Raw genomic sequence first — 26,256 nt, forward strand, 5'->3', positions numbered from 1 at the left:
CGCAGACGGAGCAGCCCTGCGAGACCAACGACAGCGATTCTGGCCGGGAATCCCCGGAGCTGTGTGGGGCAGGCCAATGCCTGAAGCAGGGCTGCGCCGAGCTGTGGGGACGCCTGAAGGACTGGTGGAGGCGCCACTGGACCTCCCAGGGCTGCTTCAGCAAGGCCCGCGAGTGGTGGCAACACTGGGTCCAGACCATAAATGATTCCCTGTGGGAATGATTCTTGGGGGGGCGTGGGGCCGGGAGCCCCCCTGGACTGCCCCCACCTGAAATCTTAAATAAAATTATTATTTCTCTCCCCAGTGCTGTGGGTCATCCTGGACGATGCGCTGTTTGCAGGCAGCAGCGGTTCATGGGGTGTTTAGCAGCTCTGCGTCGGTGGCTGAGTCCGTGACATAAAAAAGGCCTTTGGGGTAAAGAGGTGGATCTGTGGGGTTTGGTAACCAGTAAGGGCTTCGAAAATGTTCCTTGTTGCCCCGTACCTGAAAAACGGTGCTCAAATCGATAAGGCTGAGCTGGTTTAAGTGGCCCCAGTCTACTTTGGGGAGGGCTGAGCTGGTTTCCAGTGGCCCTAGTTCATTTTGCGGCAGGGCTGGGCTGGTTTCCAGTGGCCCTAATTCATTTTTGGGAGGGCTGAGCTCTTTTCCAGTGGTCCCAGTTCATTTTGGGAGGGATGAGCTGGTTTCCAGTGCTCCCAGTTCATTTTGGGGAGGGCTGAACTTGTTTCCAGTGCTCCCAGTTCATTTTGGGGAGAGCTGGGCTGGTTTCCAGTGCTCCCAGTTCACTTCGGGGAGGGCTGGGCTGCTTTTGGGGTCACAACCCCTTTCTGGAGGGAAGAGGTGGGGGGGAGCTGAGGGGGGCCAGTCCTTTCCCCGCCCCCTCGCTCTCTAGGCCCGAGTCCTCTCCCCCGCCGTTGCCATGGCGACGCAGGGAGGGCGCATGCGCGGGTGGAGCGGACGCGAAGGGGAACACTTCCGGTGTGCGGCGGCGCGCGGGAGCGGCGGCAGCAGTTGGTATCGGGGAGAACGGGGGGGCCTGGGCCGGAGCGGGGCGGAGGGTGGCACAGGACCGGGCCGGAGGTGGTCGTGAGCGGTTTTGGAGGTGGGTAATGGCGGTTTGGGGCGTTTGTGGGGTGGCGGGACCGGTCTGGGGGGCTCTGGGGGCGGCCTGGGCCTGTTTGTGGGGGCGCAGAGCCGTTTTGGGGGTCCTGTGGGGGAACAGGGCTGATTCAGGGCCCCCACCCCGTCCCCCGCCATCTCTCCGCAGGTGGCGGCAGCCCCGGGTGCCCGCGGCCGGCCTGGCCGGGGGCTTGGCTCCGCTCTCAGCTCCCCACAGCGGGTCAGCCCGACGGAGCCTCCTTTGCCAGCCTCCCGCCCATGGCTAAGCCCCCCCCAGGTATCCCCCAAACGGGGTGGGGAGGCACCGCTGGGACCCCTGAAAAGGGGGGGTGGGGGGGCTGTCATGAGCAGCCCTGGGACCCCCCTAAAGCCCACTGTGACCCTCCTAAAGCCCACAGGGACAAGGACTTGGACATGCGGCCAGAGGGGAGCATCCCCGCTCCTGTGGGAAGGAGCTCCCCGGCACAGTCCAGACGCCGGCAGTGCGTGGCGGCGTGCAGAGCACACGGATGGACGGACAGGGGTCTGTGGAACATGGGGGGCCACAGCTTGGGGCCAGGAAATTGGCCCACCTCACCCTGCCCGTGTAGGTCCCGCAGACGGCAAAGAAGGAGAGTGAGACAAAGTCTGAAAAGAATTTAAAGGAAAAAAGGCCAGAGTAGCAGAGCGGTGAGCGGCCCCGGCACCGACCGTCCCGCAAACAGCCGGCACCCCACGGCCGCCCTCTGTCCCCTCCCTCGGCAGCTTCTCCGCCAGCGGATGGAGGACCGGAGCCCAGGCAGAAGGAGGCAACCATAGACATATCGAGGGGTAAGCGCCCGTCCCCGCAGGACTCCCTGCCCTCCCTGCCACCCATCCATCACCTAAGCAGCAATGAGTTGCTGGACACTCAGCCCCCACTGGAACCCCAGGTCCCACAGACACACCAGGACCACCAAAAGAGCCACCACAACCTGCGCTCAGCGGCCAACCCGGAACTCCTCAACCCAACACCCATCAGCTCCTCCCGGAAGCCCGTGTCCTGTCCTACAGCTATTGACAAGGACAAGATGGAGCGGGTGTGGGAGGGAGATCACCCGCGCTTTCTAGGCCCTGAAGGCGCAGACGGAGCAGCCCTGCGAGCCCCACGGCAGCGATTCTGGCCAGGAATCCCCGGAGCTGTGTGGGGCAGGACAATGTCTGAAGCAGGGCTGCGCCGAGCTGTGGGGACGCCTGAAGGACTGGTGGAGGCGCCACTGGACCTCCCAGGGCTGCTTCAGCAAGGCCCGCGAGTGGTGGCAACACTGGGTCCAGACCATAAATGATTCCCTGTGGGAATGATTCTTGGGGGGGCGTGGGGCCGGGAACCCCCCTGGACTGCCCCCCACCTGAAATCTTAAATAAAATTATTATTTCTCTCCCCGGTGCTGTGGGTCATCCTGGACGATGCGCTGTTTGCAGGCGGCGGCGGTTCATGGGGTGTTTAGCAGCTCTGCGTCGGTGGCTGAGTCCGTGACGTATAAAAGGCCTTTGGGGTAAAGAGGTGGATCTGTGGGGGTTTGGTAATCAGTATGGGCTTCGAAAATGTTCCTTGTTGCCATGTACCTGAAAAGCAGCGCTCAAATCGATAAGGCTGAGCTGGTTTCCAGTGTTCCCAGTTCATTTTGGGGAGGGCTGCGCTGGTTTCCAGTGCTCCCAGTTCATTTTGGGGAGGGCTGTGCTTGTTTCCAGTGCTTGCAGTTCACTTTGGGCAGGGCTGGTCTGGTTTCCAGTGTGCCCAGTTTATTTTGGGGAGGGCTGGGTCAGCACGGCACGCAGCCCCTGTGGTGGCTGCCCAGGTTGCGGTGGTGGCACGCGGACCAGACCGTGATGGTGCTGGCTGAGTGGAGTGGCCGGTGCTTGGTGATGTCGACCTCGCCAGTGACATCACAGTGTTCCCCCCGGTGATGGCCAGCAATGCCTGGGCTCCATGGCTACCCCTGCCCCGAGATGTCACCAAGGCGACTATGACTGTCTGTGAAGTGACAAGGGGGTTATGACTGTCTGTGATGTCACAAAGGAGACGTGCCTCCCTGCCAGACTATAAAAGCGGTCGCGGGAAGGTGGGAGCAGGCAGTGGGTGCTGGGCACCGCAGTCTGGCGTCGTCTGCACAGACCGCGGGCTCAACCTCTGCCACACCAGCAGCGTTGGGGACTCCCGTCACTGGGGATCCCCATCGCCCGCCTGTGCTGCTGACTTGGAGCGCTGCGGCTGCACCTCAGCCGGTGCCATGGGGCGCTCCGACGTTGCCCCCGCGCCACACCTGGCCCCGTTCCTGCTGATTGTGCTGGGGCTCGGTGTGCTGTCATCCCTGCTGCGGATCAAGCGGGTCCGGGTAGGTGACTGCTGAACGCAGTGTAGCGCGGTGTGGGGTGGCTTGGGGTGGGATTAGGGGCTGCGGCGTGAGGCCGGGAGCTGCTCCCGTCTCACCCAGCTCCTTGGGGCTCCTGCAGAAATCAAAGAAGTCGTCCAAACATGCAAAAAGTGCGGTGAGAAGGCGGCGGCGGCAGGAGGAGCAGAGTGGTGAGTGGCCCCGGCACCGAGTGCCCCGCAAATGGCCAACACCCCCCGGCAGCCCTGAGCCGGGGCTGTGCCGGGGGCTGCCGGCCGCTCACTGCGTCCCCTCTCTTGGCAGCTTCTCCACCAGCGGAGGGAAGAGCACAGAAACCCACGCCGAAGCAAGAGAATCAGTGAGTGTGGGGGAGACCCCCAGATCCTGCCCCAGACCCTCACCCCATGCCCTGGCCCTGCCTGCGCTGGGCAGCGCTGCCCGCCGGCCGAGGAGGGGGTGCTGCCCGCGCGTCCCGGCGGAGGGGCCGGGGTGTAATGGGGTCTCTTCTCTCTCCTCCTCTGCAGGGCGACTACAGAGACGTTGAGGAGCGAGCGCCCGTCCTCATGGTCCATGCTGCATCTTCTGCGCTTCCGACACTCCAACACCTCCCCGACCTCTCCTCCCAATTCGGAGGGGCTGGGGCCGGTCTTTAGCCAGGACAAACCACAGGAAATATCAGCACAGACCAAGCCCGAGCGGGTCCCCCGGCATGTGGGGGAAACGGCGCAGACCCCCACGGACACACAGCTGCCCCCCAGCACCCGCCCAGCCATGGCCACAGACAAGAAGATGAGCGTCTCTGAGGTCACCCACACCGGCCAGGCCACCCAGTCGAAGATGGAGCGGCACAGTAAGACGTGGAAGGAGATCCAGGCCCAGCGCTGGGCGGCAGCTAGGAGTGTCAGGGGTCCTTCCGTGGGATCCTCCCCAGGAAACCTCCCAGCCCCCCGCCAGAATGGGGGAGCCGGGGCAGCTGGGGCTGCCGGGGGGCCTCAGCCTGGGACCGCAGCTGCCAGGTTTGGACCCGACGTTCCATCAGGAAAGGGACAAGGCCTTGCACATGCGGCCAGAGGGGAGCATCCCCGCTCCCACGGGAAGGAGCTCCCCGGCACAGCCCAGACCCCGGCGGTGGGTACCGGCATGAATGGCGCACAGACGGACGGGCAGGGGTCTGTGGAACATGGAGGGCCACAGCTTGGGGCCAGGAAATTGGCCCACGACACCCCGCTCCTGGAGGTCCTGCAGAAGGCAAAGAAGGAGAGTGAGACAAAGTCTGAAAAGAATTTAAAGGAAATAATGCAAGAGGCGAGAACGCGGCCAGAGGAGCAGAGCGGTGAGCGGCCCCGGCACCGACCGTCCCGCAAACAGCCGGCACCCCACGGCCGCCCTCTGTCCCCTCCCTCGGCAGCTTCTCCGCCAGCGGATGGAGGACCGGAGCCCAGGCAGAAGGAGGCAACCACAGACATATCGAGGAGCAAGCGCCAGTCCCCGCAGGACTCCCTGCCCTCCCTGCCACCCATCCATCACATAAGCAGCAATGAGTTGCTGGACACTCAGCCCCCACTGGAACCCCAGGTCCCACAGACACACCAGGACCACCAAATGAGCCACCACAACCTGCGCTCGGCGGCCAACCCCGAACTCCTCAACCCAACACCCATCAGCTCCTCCCGGAAGCCCGTGTCCCGGCCTGCAGCCACCCAGAAGGAGAAGCTGGAGCGGGTGCGGGAGATCGCCCGCGCTTTCCAGGCCCTGAAGGCGCAGACGGAGCAGCCCTGCGAGACCAACGACAGCGATTCTGGCCGGGAATCCCCGGAGCTGTGTGGGGCAGGCCAATGCCTGAAGCAGGGCTGCGCCGAGCTGTGGGGACGCCTGAAGGACTGGTGGAGGCGCCACTGGACCTCCCAGGGCTGCTTCAGCAAGGCCCGCGAGTGGTGGCAACACTGGGTCCAGACCATAAATGATTCCCTGTGGGAATGATTCTTGGCGGGGCGTGGGGCCGGGAGCCCCCCTGGACTGCCCCCACCTGAAATCTTAAATAAAATTATTATTTCTCTCCCCAGTGCTGTGGGTCATCCTGGACGATGCGCTGTTTGCAGGCAGCAGCGGTTCATGGGGTGTTTAGCAGCTCTGCGTCGGTGGCTGAGTCCGTGACATAAAAAAGGCCTTTGGGGTAAAGAGGTGGATCTGTGGGGTTTGGTAACCAGTAAGGGCTTCGAAAATGTTCCTTGTTGCCCCGTACCTGAAAAACGGTGCTCAAATCGATAAGGCTGAGCTGGTTTAAGTGGCCCCAGTCTACTTTGGGGAGGGCTGAGCTGGTTTCCAGTGGCCCTAGTTCATTTTGCGGCAGGGCTGGGCTGGTTTCCAGTGGCCCTAATTCATTTTTGGGAGGGCTGAGCTCTTTTCCAGTGGTCCCAGTTCATTTTGGGAGGGATGAGCTGGTTTCCAGTGGCTCCAGTCTACTTTGGGGAGGGCTGGGGTGGTTTCCAGTGCTCCCAGTTCATTTTGGGGAGAGCTGAGCTGGTTTCCTGTGCTCCCAGTTCATTTTGGGGAGGCCTGGGCTGGTTTCAAGTGCTCCCAGTTCACTTCGGGGAGGGCTGGGCTGGTTTCCAGTGCTCCCAGTTCATTTTGGGGAGGGCTGAACTTGTTTCCAGTGCTCCCAGTTCATTTTGGGGAGAGCTGGGCTGGTTTCCAGTGCTCCCAGTTCACTTCGGGGAGGGCTGGGCTGCTTTTGGGGTCACAACCCCTTTCTGGAGGGAAGAGGTGGGGGGGAGCTGAGGGGGGCCAGTCCTTTCCCCGCCCCCTCGCTCTCTAGGCCCGAGTCCTCTCCCCCGCCGTTGCCATGGCGACGCAGGGAGGGCGCATGCGCGGGTGGAGCGGACGCGAAGGGGAACACTTCCGGTGTGCGGCGGCGCGCGGGAGCGGCGGCAGCAGTTGGTACCGGGGAGAACGGGGGGGCCTGGGCCGGAGCGGGGCGGAGGGTGGCACAGGACCGGGCCGGAGGTGGTCGTGAGCGGTTTTGGAGGTGGGTAATGGCGGTTTGGGGCGTTTGTGGGGTGGCGGGACCGGTCTGGGGGGCTCTGGGGGCGGCCTGGGCCTGTTTGTGGGGGCGCAGAGCCGTTTTGGGGGTCCTGTGGGGGAACAGGGCTGATTCAGGGCCCCCACCCCGTCCCCCGCCATCTCTCCGCAGGTGGCGGCAGCCCCGGGTGCCCGCAGCCGGCCTGGCCGGGGGCTTGGCTCCGCTCTCAGCTCCCCACAGCGGGTCAGCCCGACGGAGCCTCCTTTGCCAGCCTCCCGCCCATGGCTAAGCCCCCCCCAGGTATCCCCCAAACGGGGTGGGGAGGCACCGCTGGGACCCCTGAAAAGGGGGGGTGGGGGGGCTGTCATGAGCAGCCCTGGGACCCCCCTAAAGCCCACTGTGACCCTCCTAAAGCCCACAGGGACAAGGACTTGGACATGCGGCCAGAGGGGAGCATCCCCGCTCCTGTGGGAAGGAGCTCCCCGGCACAGTCCAGACGCCGGCAGTGCGTGGCGGCGTGCAGAGCACACGGATGGACGGACAGGGGTCTGTGGAACATGGGGGGCCACAGCTTGGGGCCAGGAAATTGGCCCACCTCACCCTGCCCGTGTAGGTCCCGCAGACGGCAAAGAAGGAGAGTGAGACAAAGTCTGAAAAGAATTTAAAGGAAAAAAGGCCAGAGTAGCAGAGCGGTGAGCGGCCCCGGCACCGACCGTCCCGCAAACAGCCGGCACCCCACGGCCGCCCTCTGTCCCCTCCCTCGGCAGCTTCTCCGCCAGCGGATGGAGGACCGGAGCCCAGGCAGAAGGAGGCAACCATAGACATATCGAGGGGTAAGCGCCCGTCCCCGCAGGACTCCCTGCCCTCCCTGCCACCCATCCATCACCTAAGCAGCAATGAGTTGCTGGACACTCAGCCCCCACTGGAACCCCAGGTCCCACAGACACACCAGGACCACCAAAAGAGCCACCACAACCTGCGCTCAGCGGCCAACCCGGAACTCCTCAACCCAACACCCATCAGCTCCTCCCGGAAGCCCGTGTCCTGTCCTACAGCTATTGACAAGGACAAGATGGAGCGGGTGTGGGAGGGAGATCACCCGCGCTTTCTAGGCCCTGAAGGCGCAGACGGAGCAGCCCTGCGAGCCCCACGGCAGCGATTCTGGCCAGGAATCCCCGGAGCTGTGTGGGGCAGGACAATGTCTGAAGCAGGGCTGCGCCGAGCTGTGGGGACGCCTGAAGGACTGGTGGAGGCGCCACTGGACCTCCCAGGGCTGCTTCAGCAAGGCCCGCGAGTGGTGGCAACACTGGGTCCAGACCATAAATGATTCCCTGTGGGAATGATTCTTGGGGGGGCGTGGGGCCGGGAAACCCTCTGGACTGCCCCCCACCTGAAATCTTAAATAAAATTATTATTTCTCTCCCCGGTGCTGTGGGTCATCCTGGACGATGCGCTGTTTGCAGGCGGCGGCGGTTCATGGGGTGTTTAGCAGCTCTGCGTCGGTGGCTGAGTCCGTGACGTATAAAAGGCCTTTGGGGTAAAGAGGTGGATCTGTGGGGGTTTGGTAATCAGTATGGGCTTCGAAAATGTTCCTTGTTGCCATGTACCTGAAAAGCAGCGCTCAAATCGATAAGGCTGAGCTGGTTTCCAGTGTTCCCAGTTCATTTTGGGGAGGGCTGCGCTGGTTTCCAGTGCTCCCAGTTCATTTTGGGGAGGGCTGTGCTTGTTTCCAGTGCTTGCAGTTCACTTTGGGCAGGGCTGGTCTGGTTTCCAGTGTGCCCAGTTTATTTTGGGGAGGGCTGGGTCAGCACGGCACGCAGCCCCTGTGGTGGCTGCCCAGGTTGCGGTGGTGGCACGCGGACCAGACCGTGATGGTGCTGGCTGAGTGGAGTGGCCGGTGCTTGGTGATGTCGACCTCGCCAGTGACATCACAGTGTTCCCCCCGGTGATGGCCAGCAATGCCTGGGCTCCATGGCTACCCCTGCCCCGAGATGTCACCAAGGCGACTATGACTGTCTGTGAAGTGACAAGGGGGTTATGACTGTCTGTGATGTCACAAAGGAGACGTGCCTCCCTGCCAGACTATAAAAGCGGTCGCGGGAAGGTGGGAGCAGGCAGTGGGTGCTGGGCACCGCAGTCTGGCGTCGTCTGCACAGACCGCGGGCTCAACCTCTGCCACACCAGCAGCGTTGGGGACTCCCGTCACTGGGGATCCCCATCGCCCGCCTGTGCTGCTGACTTGGAGCGCTGCGGCTGCACCTCAGCCGGTGCCATGGGGCGCTCCGACGTTGCCCCCGCGCCACACCTGGCCCCGTTCCTGCTGATTGTGCTGGGGCTCGGTGTGCTGTCATCCCTGCTGCGGATCAAGCGGGTCCGGGTAGGTGACTGCTGAACGCAGTGTAGCGCGGTGTGGGGTGGCTTGGGGTGGGATTAGGGGCTGCGGCGTGAGGCCGGGAGCTGCTCCCGTCTCACCCAGCTCCTTGGGGCTCCTGCAGAAATCAAAGAAGTCGTCCAAACATGCAAAAAGTGCGGTGAGAAGGCGGCGGCGGCAGGAGGAGCAGAGCGGTGAGTGGCCCCGGCACCGAGTGCCCCGCAAATGGCCAACACCCCCCGGCAGCCCTGAGCCGGGGCTGTGCCGGGGGCTGCCGGCCGCTCACTGCGTCCCCTCTCTTGGCAGCTTCTCCACCAGCGGGGGGAAGAGCACAGAAACCCACGCCGAAGCAAGAGAATCAGTGAGTGGGGGGGAGACCCCCAGATCCTGCCCCAGACCCTCACCCCATGCCCTGGCCCTGCCTGCGCTGGGCAGCGCTGCCCGCCGGCCGAGGAGGGGGTGCTGCCCGCGCGTCCCGGCGGAGGGGCCGGGGTGTAATGGGGTCTCTTCTCTCTCCTCCTCTGCAGGGCGACTACAGAGACGTTGAGGAGCGAGCGCCCGTCCTCATGGTCCATGCTGCATCTTCTGCGCTTCCGACATTCCAACACCTCCCCGACCTCTCCTCCCAATTCGGAGGGGCTGGGGCCGGTCTTTAGCCAGGACAAACCACAGGAAATATCAGCACAGACCAAGCCCGAGCGGGTCCCCCGGCATGTGGGGGAAACGGCGCAGACCCCCACGGACACACAGCTGCCCCCCAGCACCCGCCCAGCCATGGCCACAGACAAGAAGATGAGCGTCTCTGAGGTCACCCACACCGGCCAGGCCACCCAGTCGAAGATGGAGCGGCACAGTAAGACGTGGAAGGAGATCCAGGCCCAGCGCTGGGCGGCAGCTAGGAGTGTCAGGGGTCCTTCCGTGGGATCCTCCCCAGGAAACCTCCCAGCCCCCCGCCAGAATGGGGGAGCAGGGGCAGCTGGGGCTGCCGGGGGGCCCCAGCCTGGGACCGCAGCTGCCAGGTTTGGACCCGACGTTCCATCAGGAAAGGGACAAGGCCTTGCACATGCGGCTAGAGGGGAGCATCCCCGCTCCCACGGGAAGGAGCTCCCCGGCACAGCCCAGACCCCGGCGGTGGGTACCGGCATGAATGGCGCACAGACGGACGGGCAGGGGTCTGTGGAACATGGGGGGCCACAGCTTGGGGCCAGGAAATTGGCCCACGACACCCCGCTCCTGGAGGTCCTGCAGAAGGCAAAGAAGGAGAGTGAGACAAAGTCTGAAAAGAATTCAAAGGAAATAATGCAAGAGGCGAGAACGCGGCCAGAGGAGCAGAGCGGTGAGCGGCCCCGGCACCGACCGTCCCGCAAACAGCCGGCACCCCACGGCCGCCCTCTGTCCCCTCCCTCGGCAGCTTCTCCGCCAGCGGATGGAGGACCGGAGCCCAGGCAGAAGGAGGCAACCACAGACATATCGAGGAGCAAGCGCCAGTCCCCGCAGGACTCCCTGCCCTCCCTGCCACCCATCCATCACCTAAGCAGCAATGAGTTGCTGGACACTCAGCCTCCACTGGAACCCCAGGTCCCACAGACACACCAGGACCACCAAATGAGCCACCACAACCTGCGCTCAGCGGCCAACCCCGAACTCCTGAACCCAACACCCATCAGCTCCTCCCGGAAGCCCGTGCCCCGGCCTGCAGCCACCCAGAAGGAGAAGCTGGAGCGGGTGCGGGAGATCGCCCGCGCTTTCCAGGCCCTGAAGGCGCAGACGGAGCAGCCCTGCGAGACCAACGACAGCGATTCTGGCCGGGAATCCCCGGAGCTGTGTGGGGCAGGCCAATGCCTGAAGCAGGGCTGCGCCGAGCTGTGGGGACGCCTGAAGGACTGGTGGAGGCGCCACTGGACCTCCCAGGGCTGCTTCAGCAAGGCCCGCGAGTGGTGGCAACACTGGGTCCAGACCATAAATGATTCCCTGTGGGAATGATTCTTGGCGGGGCGTGGGGCCGGGAGCCCCCCTGGACTGCCCCCACCTGAAATCTTAAATAAAATTATTATTTCTCTCCCCAGTGCTGTGGGTCATCCTGGACGATGCGCTGTTTGCAGGCAGCAGCGGTTCATGGGGTGTTTAGCAGCTCTGCGTCGGTGGCTGAGTCCGTGACATAAAAAAGGCCTTTGGGGTAAAGAGGTGGATCTGTGGGGTTTGGTAACCAGTAAGGGCTTCGAAAATGTTCCTTGTTGCCCCGTACCTGAAAAACGGTGCTCAAATCGATAAGGCTGAGCTGGTTTAAGTGGCCCCAGTCTACTTTGGGGAGGGCTGAGCTGGTTTCCAGTGGCCCTAGTTCATTTTGCGGCAGGGCTGGGCTGGTTTCCAGTGGCCCTAATTCATTTTTGGGAGGGCTGAGCTCTTTTCCAGTGGTCCCAGTTCATTTTGGGAGGGATGAGCTGGTTTCCAGTGGCTCCAGTCTACTTTGGGGAGGGCTGGGGTGGTTTCCAGTGCTCCCAGTTCATTTTGGGGAGAGCTGAGCTGGTTTCCTGTGCTCCCAGTTCATTTTGGGGAGGCCTGGGCTGGTTTCAAGTGCTCCCAGTTCACTTCGGGGAGGGCTGGGCTGGTTTCCAGTGCTCCCAGTTCATTTTGGGGAGGGCTGAACTTGTTTCCAGTGCTCCCAGTTCATTTTGGGGAGAGCTGGGCTGGTTTCCAGTGCTCCCAGTTCACTTCGGGGAGGGCTGGGCTGCTTTTGGGGTCACAACCCCTTTCTGGAGGGAAGAGGTGGGGGGGAGCTGAGGGGGGCCAGTCCTTTCCCCGCCCCCTCGCTCTCTAGGCCCGAGTCCTCTCCCCCGCCGTTGCCATGGCGACGCAGGGAGGGCGCATGCGCGGGTGGAGCGGACGCGAAGGGGAACACTTCCGGTGTGCGGCGGCGCGCGGGAGCGGCGGCAGCAGTTGGTACCGGGGAGAACGGGGGGGCCTGGGCCGGAGCGGGGCGGAGGGTGGCACAGGACCGGGCCGGAGGTGGTCGTGAGCGGTTTTGGAGGTGGGTAATGGCGGTTTGGGGCGTTTGTGGGGTGGCGGGACCGGTCTGGGGGGCTCTGGGGGCGGCCTGGGCCTGTTTGTGGGGGCGCAGAGCCGTTTTGGGGGTCCTGTGGGGGAACAGGGCTGATTCAGGGCCCCCACCCCGTCCCCCGCCATCTCTCCGCAGGTGGCGGCAGCCCCGGGTGCCCGCGGCCGGCCTGGCCGGGGGCTTGGCTCCGCTCTCAGCTCCCCACAGCGGGTCAGCCCGACGGAGCCTCCTTTGCCAGCCTCCCGCCCATGGCTAAGCCCCCCCCAGGTATCCCCCAAACGGGGTGGGGAGGCACCGCTGGGACCCCTGAAAAGGGGGGGTGGGGGGGCTGTCATGAGCAGCCCTGGGACCCCCCTAAAGCCCACTGTGACCCTCCTAAAGCCCACAGGGACAAGGACTTGGACATGCGGCCAGAGGGGAGCATCCCCGCTCCTGTGGGAAGGAGCTCCCCGGCACAGTCCAGACGCCGGCAGTGCGTGGCGGCGTGCAGAGCACACGGATGGACGGACAGGGGTCTGTGGAACATGGGGGGCCACAGCTTGGGGACAGGAAATTGGCCCACCTCACCCTGCCCGTGTAGGTCCCGCAGACGGCAAAGAAGGAGAGTGAGACAAAGTCTGAAAAGAATTTAAAGGAAAAAAGGCCAGAGTAGCAGAGCGGTGAGCGGCCCCGGCACCGACCGTCCCGCAAACAGCCGGCACCCCACGGCCGCCCTCTGTCCCCTCCCTCGGCAGCTTCTCCGCCAGCGGATGGAGGACCGGAGCCCAGGCAGAAGGAGGCAACCATAGACATATCGAGGGGTAAGCGCCCGTCCCCGCAGGACTCCCTGCCCTCCCTGCCACCCATCCATCACCTAAGCAGCAATGAGTTGCTGGACACTCAGCCCCCACTGGAACCCCAGGTCCCACAGACACACCAGGACCACCAAAAGAGCCACCACAACCTGCGCTCAGCGGCCAACCCGGAACTCCTCAACCCAACACCCATCAGCTCCTCCCGGAAGCCCGTGTCCTGTCCTACAGCTATTGACAAGGACAAGATGGAGCGGGTGTGGGAGGGAGATCACCCGCGCTTTCTAGGCCCTGAAGGCGCAGACGGAGCAGCCCTGCGAGCCCCACGGCAGCGATTCTGGCCAGGAATCCCCGGAGCTGTGTGGGGCAGGACAATGTCTGAAGCAGGGCTGCGCCGAGCTGTGGGGACGCCTGAAGGACTGGTGGAGGCGCCACTGGACCTCCCAGGGCTGCTTCAGCAAGGCCCGCGAGTGGTGGCAACACTGGGTCCAGACCATAAATGATTCCCTGTGGGAATGATTCTTGGGGGGGCGTGGGGCCGGGAAACCCTCTGGACTGCCCCCCACCTGAAATCTTAAATAAAATTATTATTTCTCTCCCCGGTGCTGTGGGTCATCCTGGACGATGCGCTGTTTGCAGGCGGCGGCGGTTCATGGGGTGTTTAGCAGCTCTGCGTCGGTGGCTGAGTCCGTGACGTATAAAAGGCCTTTGGGGTAAAGAGGTGGATCTGTGGGGGTTTGGTAATCAGTATGGGCTTCGAAAATGTTCCTTGTTGCCATGTACCTGAAAAGCAGCGCTCAAATCGATAAGGCTGAGCTGGTTTCCAGTGTTCCCAGTTCATTTTGGGGAGGGCTGCGCTGGTTTCCAGTGCTCCCAGTTCATTTTGGGGAGGGCTGTGCTTGTTTCCAGTGCTTGCAGTTCACTTTGGGCAGGGCTGGTCTGGTTTCCAGTGTGCCCAGTTTATTTTGGGGAGGGCTGGGTCAGCACGGCACGCAGCCCCTGTGGTGGCTGCCCAGGTTGCGGTGGTGGCACGCGGACCAGACCGTGATGGTGCTGGCTGAGTGGAGTGGCCGGTGCTTGGTGATGTCGACCTCGCCAGTGACATCACAGTGTTCCCCCCGGTGATGGCCAGCAATGCCTGGGCTCCATGGCTACCCCTGCCCCGAGATGTCACCAAGGCGACTATGACTGTCTGTGAAGTGACAAGGGGGTTATGACTGTCTGTGATGTCACAAAGGAGACGTGCCTCCCTGCCAGACTATAAAAGCGGTCGCGGGAAGGTGGGAGCAGGCAGTGGGTGCTGGGCACCGCAGTCTGGCGTCGTCTGCACAGACCGCGGGCTCAACCTCTGCCACACCAGCAGCGTTGGGGACTCCCGTCACTGGGGATCCCCATCGCCCGCCTGTGCTGCTGACTTGGAGCGCTGCGGCTGCACCTCAGCCGGTGCCATGGGGCGCTCCGACGTTGCCCCCGCGCCACACCTGGCCCCGTTCCTGCTGATTGTGCTGGGGCTCGGTGTGCTGTCATCCCTGCTGCGGATCAAGCGGGTCCGGGTAGGTGACTGCTGAACGCAGTGTAGCGCGGTGTGGGGTGGCTTGGGGTGGGATTAGGGGCTGCGGCGTGAGGCCGGGAGCTGCTCCCGTCTCACCCAGCTCCTTGGGGCTCCTGCAGAAATCAAAGAAGTCGTCCAAACATGCAAAAAGTGCGGTGAGAAGGCGGCGGCGGCAGGAGGAGCAGAGCGGTGAGTGGCCCCGGCACCGAGTGCCCCGCAAATGGCCAACACCCCCCGGCAGCCCTGAGCCGGGGCTGTGCCGGGGGCTGCCGGCCGCTCACTGCGTCCCCTCTCTTGGCAGCTTCTCCACCAGCGGGGGGAAGAGCACAGAAACCCACGCCGAAGCAAGAGAATCAGTGAGTGGGGGGGAGACCCCCAGATCCTGCCCCAGACCCTCACCCCATGCCCTGGCCCTGCCTGCGCTGGGCAGCGCTGCCCGCCGGCCGAGGAGGGGGTGCTGCCCGCGCGTCCCGGCGGAGGGGCCGGGGTGTAATGGGGTCTCTTCTCTCTCCTCCTCTGCAGGGCGACTACAGAGACGTTGAGGAGCGAGCGCCCGTCCTCATGGTCCATGCTGCATCTTCTGCGCTTCCGACATTCCAACACCTCCCCGACCTCTCCTCCCAATTCGGAGGGGCTGGGGCCGGTCTTTAGCCAGGACAAACCACAGGAAATATCAGCACAGACCAAGCCCGAGCGGGTCCCCCGGCATGTGGGGGAAACGGCGCAGACCCCCACGGACACACAGCTGCCCCCCAGCACCCGCCCAGCCATGGCCACAGACAAGAAGATGAGCGTCTCTGAGGTCACCCACACCGGCCAGGCCACCCAGTCGAAGATGGAGCGGCACAGTAAGACGTGGAAGGAGATCCAGGCCCAGCGCTGGGCGGCAGCTAGGAGTGTCAGGGGTCCTTCCGTGGGATCCTCCCCAGGAAACCTCCCAGCCCCCCGCCAGAATGGGGGAGCAGGGGCAGCTGGGGCTGCCGGGGGGCCCCAGCCTGGGACCGCAGCTGCCAGGTTTGGACCCGACGTTCCATCAGGAAAGGGACAAGGCCTTGCACATGCGGCTAGAGGGGAGCATCCCCGCTCCCACGGGAAGGAGCTCCCCGGCACAGCCCAGACCCCGGCGGTGGGTACCGGCATGAATGGCGCACAGACGGACGGGCAGGGGTCTGTGGAACATGGGGGGCCACAGCTTGGGGCCAGGAAATTGGCCCACGACACCCCGCTCCTGGAGGTCCTGCAGAAGGCAAAGAAGGAGAGTGAGACAAAGTCTGAAAAGAATTCAAAGGAAATAATGCAAGAGGCGAGAACGCGGCCAGAGGAGCAGAGCGGTGAGCGGCCCCGGCACCGACCGTCCCGCAAACAGCCGGCACCCCACGGCCGCCCTCTGTCCCCTCCCTCGGCAGCTTCTCCGCCAGCGGATGGAGGACCGGAGCCCAGGCAGAAGGAGGCAACCACAGACATATCGAGGAGCAAGCGCCAGTCCCCGCAGGACTCCCTGCCCTCCCTGCCACCCATCCATCACCTAAGCAGCAATGAGTTGCTGGACACTCAGCCTCCACTGGAACCCCAGGTCCCACAGACACACCAGGACCACCAAATGAGCCACCACAACCTGCGCTCAGCGGCCAACCCCGAACTCCTGAACCCAACACCCATCAGCTCCTCCCGGAAGCCCGTGCCCCGGCCTGCAGCCACCCAGAAGGAGAAGCTGGAGCGGGTGCGGGAGATCGCCCGCGCTTTCCAGGCCCTGAAGGCGCAGACGGAGCAGCCCTGCGAGACCAACGACAGCGATTCTGGCCGGGAATCCCCGGAGCTGTGTGGGGCAGGCCAATGCCTGAAGCAGGGCTGCGCCGAGCTGTGGGGACGCCTGAAGGACTGGTGGAGGCGCCACTGGACCTCCCAGGGCTGCTTCAGCAAGGCCCGCGAGTGGTGGCAACACTGGGTCCAGACCATAAATGATTCCCTGTGGGAATGATTCTTGGCGGGGCGTGGGGCCGGGAGCCCCCCTGGACTGCCCCCACCTGAAATCTTAAATAAAATTATTATTTCTCTCCCCAGTGCTGTGGGTCATCCTGGACGATGCGCTGTTTGCAGGCAGCAGCGGTTCATGGGGTGTTTAGCAGCTCTGCGTCGGTGGCTGAGTCCGTGACATAAAAAAGGCCTTTGGGGTAAAGAGGTGGATCTGTGGGGTTTGGTAACCAGTAAGGGCTTCGAAAATGTTCCTTGTTGCCCCGTACCTGAAAAACGGTGCTCAAATCGATAAGGCTGAGCTGGTTTAAGTGGCCCCAGTCTACTTTGGGGAGGGCTGAGCTGGTTTCCAGTGGCCCTAGTTCATTTTGCGGCAGGGCTGGGCTGGTTTCCAGTGGCCCTAATTCATTTTTGGGAGGGCTGAGCTCTTTTCCAGTGGTCCCAGTTCATTTTGGGAGGGATGAGCTGGTTTCCAGTGGCTCCAGTCTACTTTGGGGAGGGCTGGGGTGGTTTCCAGTGCTCCCAGTTCATTTTGGGGAGAGCTGAGCTGGTTTCCTGTGCTCCCAGTTCATTTTGGGGAGGCCTGGGCTGGTTTCAAGTGCTCCCAGTTCACTTCGGGGAGGGCTGGGCTGGTTTCCAGTGCTCCCAGTTCATTTTGGGGAGGGCTGAACTTGTTTCCAGTGCTCCCAGTTCATTTTGGGGAGAGCTGGGCTGGTTTCCAGTGCTCCCAGTTCACTTCGGGGAGGGCTGGGCTGCTTTTGGGGTCACAACCCCTTTCTGGAGGGAAGAGGTGGGGGGGAGCTGAGGGGGGCCAGTCCTTTCCCCGCCCCCTCGCTCTCTAGGCCCGAGTCCTCTCCCCCGCCGTTGCCATGGCGACGCAGGGAGGGCGCATGCGCGGGTGGAGCGGACGCGAAGGGGAACACTTCCGGTGTGCGGCGGCGCGCGGGAGCGGCGGCAGCAGTTGGTACCGGGGAGAACGGGGGGGCCTGGGCCGGAGCGGGGCGGAGGGTGGCACAGGACCGGGCCGGAGGTGGTCGTGAGCGGTTTTGGAGGTGGGTAATGGCGGTTTGGGGCGTTTGTGGGGTGGCGGGACCGGTCTGGGGGGCTCTGGGGGCGGCCTGGGCCTGTTTGTGGGGGCGCAGAGCCGTTTTGGGGGTCCTGTGGGGGAACAGGGCTGATTCAGGGCCCCCACCCCGTCCCCCGCCATCTCTCCGCAGGTGGCGGCAGCCCCGGGTGCCCGCGGCCGGCCTGGCCGGGGGCTTGGCTCCGCTCTCAGCTCCCCACAGCGGGTCAGCCCGACGGAGCCTCCTTTGCCAGCCTCCCGCCCATGGCTAAGCCCCCCCCAGGTATCCCCCAAACGGGGTGGGGAGGCACCGCTGGGACCCCTGAAAAGGGGGGGTGGGGGGGCTGTCATGAGCAGCCCTGGGACCCCCCTAAAGCCCACTGTGACCCTCCTAAAGCCCACAGGGACAAGGACTTGGACATGCGGCCAGAGGGGAGCATCCCCGCTCCTGTGGGAAGGAGCTCCCCGGCACAGTCCAGACGCCGGCAGTGCGTGGCGGCGTGCAGAGCACACGGATGGACGGGCAGGGGTCTGTGGAACATGGGGGGCCACAGCTTGGGGCCAGGAAATTGGCCCACCTCACCCTGCCCGTGTAGGTCCCGCAGACGGCAAAGAAGGAGAGTGAGACAAAGTCTGAAAAGAATTCAAAGGAAAAAAGGCCAGAGTAGCAGAGCGGTGAGCGGCCCCGGCACCGACCATCCCGCAAACAGCCGGCACCCCACGGCCGCCCTCTGTCCCCTCCCTCGGCAGCTTCTCCGCCAGCGGATGGAGGACCGGAGCCCAGGCAGAAGGAGGCAACCATAGACATATCGAGGGGTAAGCGCCCGTCCCCGCAGGACTCCCTGCCCTCCCTGCCACCCATCCATCACCTAAGCAGCAATGAGTTGCTGGACACTCAGCCCCCACTGGAACCCCAGGTCCCACAGACACACCAGGACCACCAAAAGAGCCACCACAACCTGCGCTCAGCGGCCAACCCGGAACTCCTCAACCCAACACCCATCAGCTCCTCCCGGAAGCCCGTGTCCTGTCCTACAGCTATTGACAAGGACAAGATGGAGCGGGTGTGGGAGGGAGATCACCCGCGCTTTCTAGGCCCTGAAGGCGCAGACGGAGCAGCCCTGCGAGCCCCACGGCAGCGATTCTGGCCAGGAATCCCCGGAGCTGTGTGGGGCAGGACAATGTCTGAAGCAGGGCTGCGCCGAGCTGTGGGGACGCCTGAAGGACTGGTGGAGGCGCCACTGGACCTCCCAGGGCTGCTTCAGCAAGGCCCGCGAGTGGTGGCAACACTGGGTCCAGACCATAAATGATTCCCTGTGGGAATGATTCTTGGCGGGGCGTGGGGCCGGGAACCCCCCTGGACTGCCCCCCACCTGAAATCTTAAATAAAATTATTATTTCTCTCCCCGGTGCTGTGGGTCATCCTGGACGATGCGCTGTTTGCAGGCGGCGGCGGTTCATGGGGTGTTTAGCAGCTCTGCGTCGGTGGCTGAGTCCGTGACGTATAAAAGGCCTTTGGGGTAAAGAGGTGGATCTGTGGGGGTTTGGTAATCAGTATGGGCTTCGAAAATGTTCCTTGTTGCCATGTACCTGAAAAGCAGCGCTCAAATCGATAAGGCTGAGCTGGTTTCCAGTGTTCCCAGTTCATTTTGGGGAGGGCTGCGCTGGTTTCCAGTGCTCCCAGTTCATTTTGGGGAGGGCTGTGCTTGTTTCCAGTGCTTGCAGTTCACTTTGGGCAGGGCTGGTCTGGTTTCCAGTGTGCCCAGTTTATTTTGGGGAGGGCTGGGTCAGCACGGCACGCAGCCCCTGTGGTGGCTGCCCAGGTTGCGGTGGTGGCACGCGGACCAGACCGTGATGGTGCTGGCTGAGTGGAGTGGCCGGTGCTTGGTGATGTCGACCTCGCCAGTGACATCACAGTGTTCCCCCCGGTGATGGCCAGCAATGCCTGGGCTCCATGGCTACCCCTGCCCCGAGATGTCACCAAGGCGACTATGACTGTCTGTGAAGTGACAAGGGGGTTATGACTGTCTGTGATGTCACAAAGGAGACGTGCCTCCCTGCCAGACTATAAAAGCGGTCGCGGGAAGGTGGGAGCAGGCAGTGGGTGCTGGGCACCGCAGTCTGGCGTCGTCTGCACAGACCGCGGGCTCAACCTCTGCCACACCAGCAGCGTTGGGGACTCCCGTCACTGGGGATCCCCATCGCCCGCCTGTGCTGCTGACTTGGAGCGCTGCGGCTGCACCTCAGCCGGTGCCATGGGGCGCTCCGACGTTGCCCCCGCGCCACACCTGGCCCCGTTCCTGCTGATTGTGCTGGGGCTCGGTGTGCTGTCATCCCTGCTGCGGATCAAGCGGGTCCGGGTAGGTGACTGCTGAACGCAGTGTAGCGCGGTGTGGGGTGGCTTGGGGTGGGATTAGGGGCTGCGGCGTGAGGCCGGGAGCTGCTCCCGTCTCACCCAGCTCCTTGGGGCTCCTGCAGAAATCAAAGAAGTCGTCCAAACATGCAAAAAGTGCGGTGAGAAGGCGGCGGCGGCAGGAGGAGCAGAGCGGTGAGTGGCCCCGGCACCGAGTGCCCCGCAAATGGCCAACACCCCCCGGCAGCCCTGAGCCGGGGCTGTGCCGGGGGCTGCCGGCCGCTCACTGCGTCCCCTCTCTTGGCAGCTTCTCCACCAGCGGGGGGAAGAGCACAGAAACCCACGCCGAAGCAAGAGAATCAGTGAGTGGGGGGGAGACCCCCAGATCCTGCCCCAGACCCTCACCCCATGCCCTGGCCCTGCCTGCGCTGGGCAGCGCTGCCCGCCGGCCGAGGAGGGGGTGCTGCCCGCGCGTCCCGGCGGAGGGGCCGGGGTGTAATGGGGTCTCTTCTCTCTCCTCCTCTGCAGGGCGACTACAGAGACGTTGAGGAGCGAGCGCCCGTCCTCATGGTCCATGCTGCATCTTCTGCGCTTCCGACATTCCAACACCTCCCCGACCTCTCCTCCCAATTCGGAGGGGCTGGGGCCGGTCTTTAGCCAGGACAAACCACAGGAAATATCAGCACAGACCAAGCCCGAGCGGGTCCCCCGGCATGTGGGGGAAACGGCGCAGACCCCCACGGACACACAGCTGCCCCCCAGCACCCGCCCAGCCATGGCCACAGACAAGAAGATGAGCGTCTCTGAGGTCACCCACACCGGCCAGGCCACCCAGTCGAAGATGGAGCGGCACAGTAAGACGGGGAAGGAGATCCAGGCCCAGCGCTGGGCGGCAGCTAGGAGTGTCAGGGGTCCTTCCGTGGGATCCTCCCCAGGAAACCTCCCAGCCCCCCGCCAGAATGGGGGAGCCGGGGCAGCTGGGGCTGCCGGGGGGCCCCAGCCTGGGACCGCAGCTGCCAGGTTTGGACCCGACGTTCCATCAGGAAAGGGACAAGGCCTTGCACATGCGGCTAGAGGGGAGCATCCCCGCTCCCACGGGAAGGAGCTCCCCGGCACAGCCCAGACCCCGGCGGTGGGTACCGGCATGAATGGCGCACAGACGGACGGGCAGGGGTCTGTGGAACATGGGGGGCCACAGCTTGGGGCCAGGAAATTGGCCCACGACACCCCGCTCCTGGAGGTCCTGCAGAAGGCAAAGAAGGAGAGTGAGACAAAGTCTGAAAAGAATTCAAAGGAAATAATGCAAGAGGCGAGAACGCGGCCAGAGGAGCAGAGCGGTGAGCGGCCCCGGCACCGACCGTCCCGCAAACAGCCGGCACCCCACGGCCGCCCTCTGTCCCCTCCCTCGGCAGCTTCTCCGCCAGCGGATGGAGGACCGGAGCCCAGGCAGAAGGAGGCAACCACAGACATATCGAGGAGCAAGCGCCAGTCCCCGCAGGACTCCCTGCCCTCCCTGCCACCCATCCATCACCTAAGCAGCAATGAGTTGCTGGACACTCAGCCTCCACTGGAACCCCAGGTCCCACAGACACACCAGGACCACCAAATGAGCCACCACAACCTGCGCTCGGCGGCCAACCCGGAACTCCTGAACCCAACACCCATCAGCTCCTCCCGGAAGCCCGTGCCCCGGCCTGCAGCCACCCAGAAGGAGAAGCTGGAGCGGGTGCGGGAGATCGCCCGCGCTTTCCAGGCCCTGAAGGCGCAGACGGAGCAGCCCTGCGAGACCAACGACAGCGATTCTGGCCGGGAATCCCCGGAGCTGTGTGGGGCAGGCCAATGCCTGAAGCAGGGCTGCGCCGAGCTGTGGGGACGCCTGAAGGACTGGTGGAGGCGCCACTGGACCTCCCAGGGCTGCTTCAGCAAGGCCCGCGAGTGGTGGCAACACTGGGTCCAGACCATAAATGATTCCCTGTGGGAATGATTCTTGGGGGGGCGTGGGGCCGGGAGCCCCCTGGACTGCCCCCACCTGAAATCTTAAATAAAATTATTATTTCTCTCCCCGGTGCTGTGGGTCATCCTGGACGATGCGCTGTTTGCAGGCAGCAGCGGTTCATGGGGTGTTTAGCAGCTCTGTGTCGGTGGCTGAGTCCGTGACATAAAAAAGGCCTTTGGGGTAAAGAGGTGGATCTGTGGGGTTTGGTAACCAGTAAGGGCTTCGAAAATGTTCCTTGTTGCCCCGTACCTGAAAAACGGTGCTCAAATCGATAAGGCTGAGCTGGTTTAAGTGGCCCCAGTCTACTTTGGGGAGGGCTGAGCTGGTTTCCAGTGGCCCTAGTTCATTTTGCGGCAGGGCTGGGCTGGTTTCCAGTGGCCCTAATTCATTTTTGGGAGGGCTGAGCTCTTTTCCAGTGGTCCCAGTTCATTTTGGGAGGGATGAGCTGGTTTCCAGTGGCTCCAGTCTACTTTGGGGAGGGCTGGGGTGGTTTCCAGTGCTCCCAGTTCATTTTGGGGAGAGCTGAGCTGGTTTCCTGTGCTCCCAGTTCATTTTGGGGAGGCCTGGGCTGGTTTCAAGTGCTCCCAGTTCACTTCGGGGAGGGCTGGGCTGGTTTCCAGTGCTCCCATTTCATTTTGGGGAGGGCTGAACTTGTTTCCAGTGCTCCCAGTTCATTTTGGGGAGAGCTGGGCTGGTTTCCAGTGCTCCCAGTTCACTTCGGGGAGGGCTGGGCTGCTTTTGGGGTCACAACCCCTTTCTGGAGGGAAGAGGTGGGGGGGAGCTGAGGGGGGCCAGTCCTTTCCCCGCCCCCTCGCTCTCTAGGCCCGAGTCCTCTCCCCCGCCGTTGCCATGGCGACGCAGGGAGGGCGCATGCGCGGGTGGAGCGGACGCGAAGGGGAACACTTCCGGTGTGCGGCGGCGCGCGGGAGCGGCGGCAGCAGTTGGTACCGGGGAGAACGGGGGGGCCTGGGCCGGAGCGGGGCGGAGGGTGGCACAGGACCGGGCCGGAGGTGGTCGTGAGCGGTTTTGGAGGTGGGTAATGGCGGTTTGGGGCGTTTGTGGGGTGGCGGGACCGGTCTGGGGGGCTCTGGGGGCGGCCTGGGCCTGTTTGTGGGGGCGCAGAGCCGTTTTGGGGGTCCTGTGGGGGAACAGGGCTGATTCAGGGCCCCCACCCCGTCCCCCGCCATCTCTCCGCAGGTGGCGGCAGCCCCGGGTGCCCGCGGCCGGCCTGGCCGGGGGCTTGGCTCCGCTCTCAGCTCCCCACAGCGGGTCAGCCCGACGGAGCCTCCTTTGCCAGCCTCCCGCCCATGGCTGAGCCCCCCCCAGGTATCCCCCAAACGGGGTGGGGAGGCACCGCTGGGACCCCTGAAAAGGGGGGGTGGGGGGGCTGTCATGAGCAGCCCTGGGACCCCCCTAAAGCCCACTGTGACCCTCCTAAAGCCCACAGGGACAAGGACTTGGACATGCGGCCAGAGGGGAGCATCCCCGCTCCTGTGGGAAGGAGCTCCCCGGCACAGTCCAGACGCCGGCAGTGCGTGGCGGCGTGCAGAGCACACGGATGGACGGGCAGGGGTCTGTGGAACATGGGGGGCCACAGCTTGGGGCCAGGAAATTGGCCCACCTCACCCTGCCCGTGTAGGTCCCGCAGACGGCAAAGAAGGAGAGTGAGACAAAGTCTGAAAAGAATTTAAAGGAAAAAAGGCCAGAGTAGCAGAGCGGTGAGCGGCCCCGGCACCGACCGTCCCGCAAACAGCCGGCACCCCACGGCCGCCCTCTGTCCCCTCCCTCGGCAGCTTCTCCGCCAGCGGATGGAGGACCGGAGCCCAGGCAGAAGGAGGCAACCATAGACATATCGAGGGGTAAGCACCCGTCCCCGCAGGACTCCCTGCCCTCCCTGCCACCCATCCATCACCTAAGCAGCAATGAGTTGCTGGACACTCAGCCCCCACTGGAACCCCAGGTCCCACAGACACACCAGGACCACCAAAAGAGCCACCACAACCTGCGCTCAGCGGCCAACCCGGAACTCCTCAACCCAACACCCATCAGCTCCTCCCGGAAGCCCGTGTCCTGTCCTACAGCTATTGACAAGGACAAGATGGAGCGGGTGTGGGAGGGAGATCACCCGCGCTTTCTAGGCCCTGAAGGCGCAGACGGAGCAGCCCTGCGAGCCCCACGGCAGCGATTCTGGCCAGGAATCCCCGGAGCTGTGTGGGGCAGGACAATGTCTGAAGCAGGGCTGCGCCGAGCTGTGGGGACGCCTGAAGGACTGGTGGAGGCGCCACTGGACCTCCCAGGGCTGCTTCAGCAAGGCCCGCGAGTGGTGGCAACACTGGGTCCAGACCATAAATGATTCCCTGTGGGAATGATTCTTGGCGGGGCGTGGGGCCGGGAACCCCCCTGGACTGCCCCCCACCTGAAATCTTAAATAAAATTATTATTTCTCTCCCCGGTGCTGTGGGTCATCCTGGACGATGCGCTGTTTGCAGGCGGCGGCGGTTCATGGGGTGTTTAGCAGCTCTGCGTCGGTGGCTGAGTCCGTGACGTATAAAAGGCCTTTGGGGTAAAGAGGTGGATCTGTGGGGGTTTGGTAATCAGTATGGGCTTCGAAAATGTTCCTTGTTGCCATGTACCTGAAAAGCAGCGCTCAAATCGATAAGGCTGAGCTGGTTTCCAGTGTTCCCAGTTCATTTTGGGGAGGGCTGCGCTGGTTTCCAGTGCTCCCAGTTCATTTTGGGGAGGGCTGTGCTTGTTTCCAGTGCTTGCAGTTCACTTTGGGCAGGGCTGGTCTGGTTTCCAGTGTGCCCAGTTTATTTTGGGGAGGGCTGGGTCAGCACGGCACGCAGCCCCTGTGGTGGCTGCCCAGGTTGCGGTGGTGGCACGCGGACCAGACCGTGATGGTGCTGGCTGAGTGGAGTGGCCGGTGCTTGGTGATGTCGACCTCGCCAGTGACATCACAGTGTTCCCCCCGGTGATGGCCAGCAATGCCTGGGCTCCATGGCTACCCCTGCCCCGAGATGTCACCAAGGCGACTATGACTGTCTGTGAAGTGACAAGGGGGTTATGACTGTCTGTGATGTCACAAAGGAGACGTGCCTCCCTGCCAGACTATAAAAGCGGTCGCGGGAAGGTGGGAGCAGGCAGTGGGTGCTGGGCACCGCAGTCTGGCGTCGTCTGCACAGACCGCGGGCTCAACCTCTGCCACACCAGCAGCGTTGGGGACTCCCGTCACTGGGGATCCCCATCGCCCGCCTGTGCTGCTGACTTGGAGCGCTGCGGCTGCACCTCAGCCGGTGCCATGGGGCGCTCCGACGTTGCCCCCGCGCCACACCTGGCCCCGTTCCTGCTGATTGTGCTGGGGCTCGGTGTGCTGTCATCCCTGCTGCGGATCAAGCGGGTCCGGGTAGGTGACTGCTGAACGCAGTGTAGCGCGGTGTGGGGTGGCTTGGGGTGGGATTAGGGGCTGCGGCGTGAGGCCGGGAGCTGCTCCCGTCTCACCCAGCTCCTTGGGGCTCCTGCAGAAATCAAAGAAGTCGTCCAAACATGCAAAAAGTGCGGTGAGAAGGCGGCGGCGGCAGGAGGAGCAGAGCGGTGAGTGGCCCCGGCACCGAGTGCCCCGCAAATGGCCAACACCCCCCGGCAGCCCTGAGCCGGGGCTGTGCCGGGGGCTGCCGGCCGCTCACTGCGTCCCCTCTCTTGGCAGCTTCTCCACCAGCGGGGGGAAGAGCACAGAAACCCACGCCGAAGCAAGAGAATCAGTGAGTGGGGGGGAGACCCCCAGATCCTGCCCCAGACCCTCACCCCATGCCCTGGCCCTGCCTGCGCTGGGCAGCGCTGCCCGCCGGCCGAGGAGGGGGTGCTGCCCGCGCGTCCCGGCGGAGGGGCCGGGGTGTAATGGGGTCTCTTCTCTCTCCTCCTCTGCAGGGCGACTACAGAGACGTTGAGGAGCGAGCGCCCGTCCTCATGGTCCATGCTGCATCTTCTGCGCTTCCGACATTCCAACACCTCCCCGACCTCTCCTCCCAATTCGGAGGGGCTGGGGCCGGTCTTTAGCCAGGACAAACCACAGGAAATATCAGCACAGACCAAGCCCGAGCGGGTCCCCCGGCATGTGGGGGAAACGGCGCAGACCCCCACGGACACACAGCTGCCCCCCAGCACCCGCCCAGCCATGGCCACAGACAAGAAGATGAGCGTCTCTGAGGTCACCCACACCGGCCAGGCCACCCAGTCGAAGATGGAGCGGCACAGTAAGACGGGGAAGGAGATCCAGGCCCAGCGCTGGGCGGCAGCTAGGAGTGTCAGGGGTCCTTCCGTGGGATCCTCCCCAGGAAACCTCCCAGCCCCCCGCCAGAATGGGGGAGCCGGGGCAGCTGGGGCTGCCGGGGGGCCCCAGCCTGGGACCGCAGCTGCCAGGTTTGGACCCGACGTTCCATCAGGAAAGGGACAAGGCCTTGCACATGCGGCTAGAGGGGAGCATCCCCGCTCCCACGGGAAGGAGCTCCCCGGCACAGCCCAGACCCCGGCGGTGGGTACCGGCATGAATGGCGCACAGACGGACGGGCAGGGGTCTGTGGAACATGGGGGGCCACAGCTTGGGGCCAGGAAATTGGCC

Source organism: Vanellus vanellus, assembly GCF_965231255.1.
Source record: "Vanellus vanellus genome assembly, chromosome: 31".
NCBI classification, from domain to species: Eukaryota; Metazoa; Chordata; class Aves; order Charadriiformes; family Charadriidae; genus Vanellus; species Vanellus vanellus.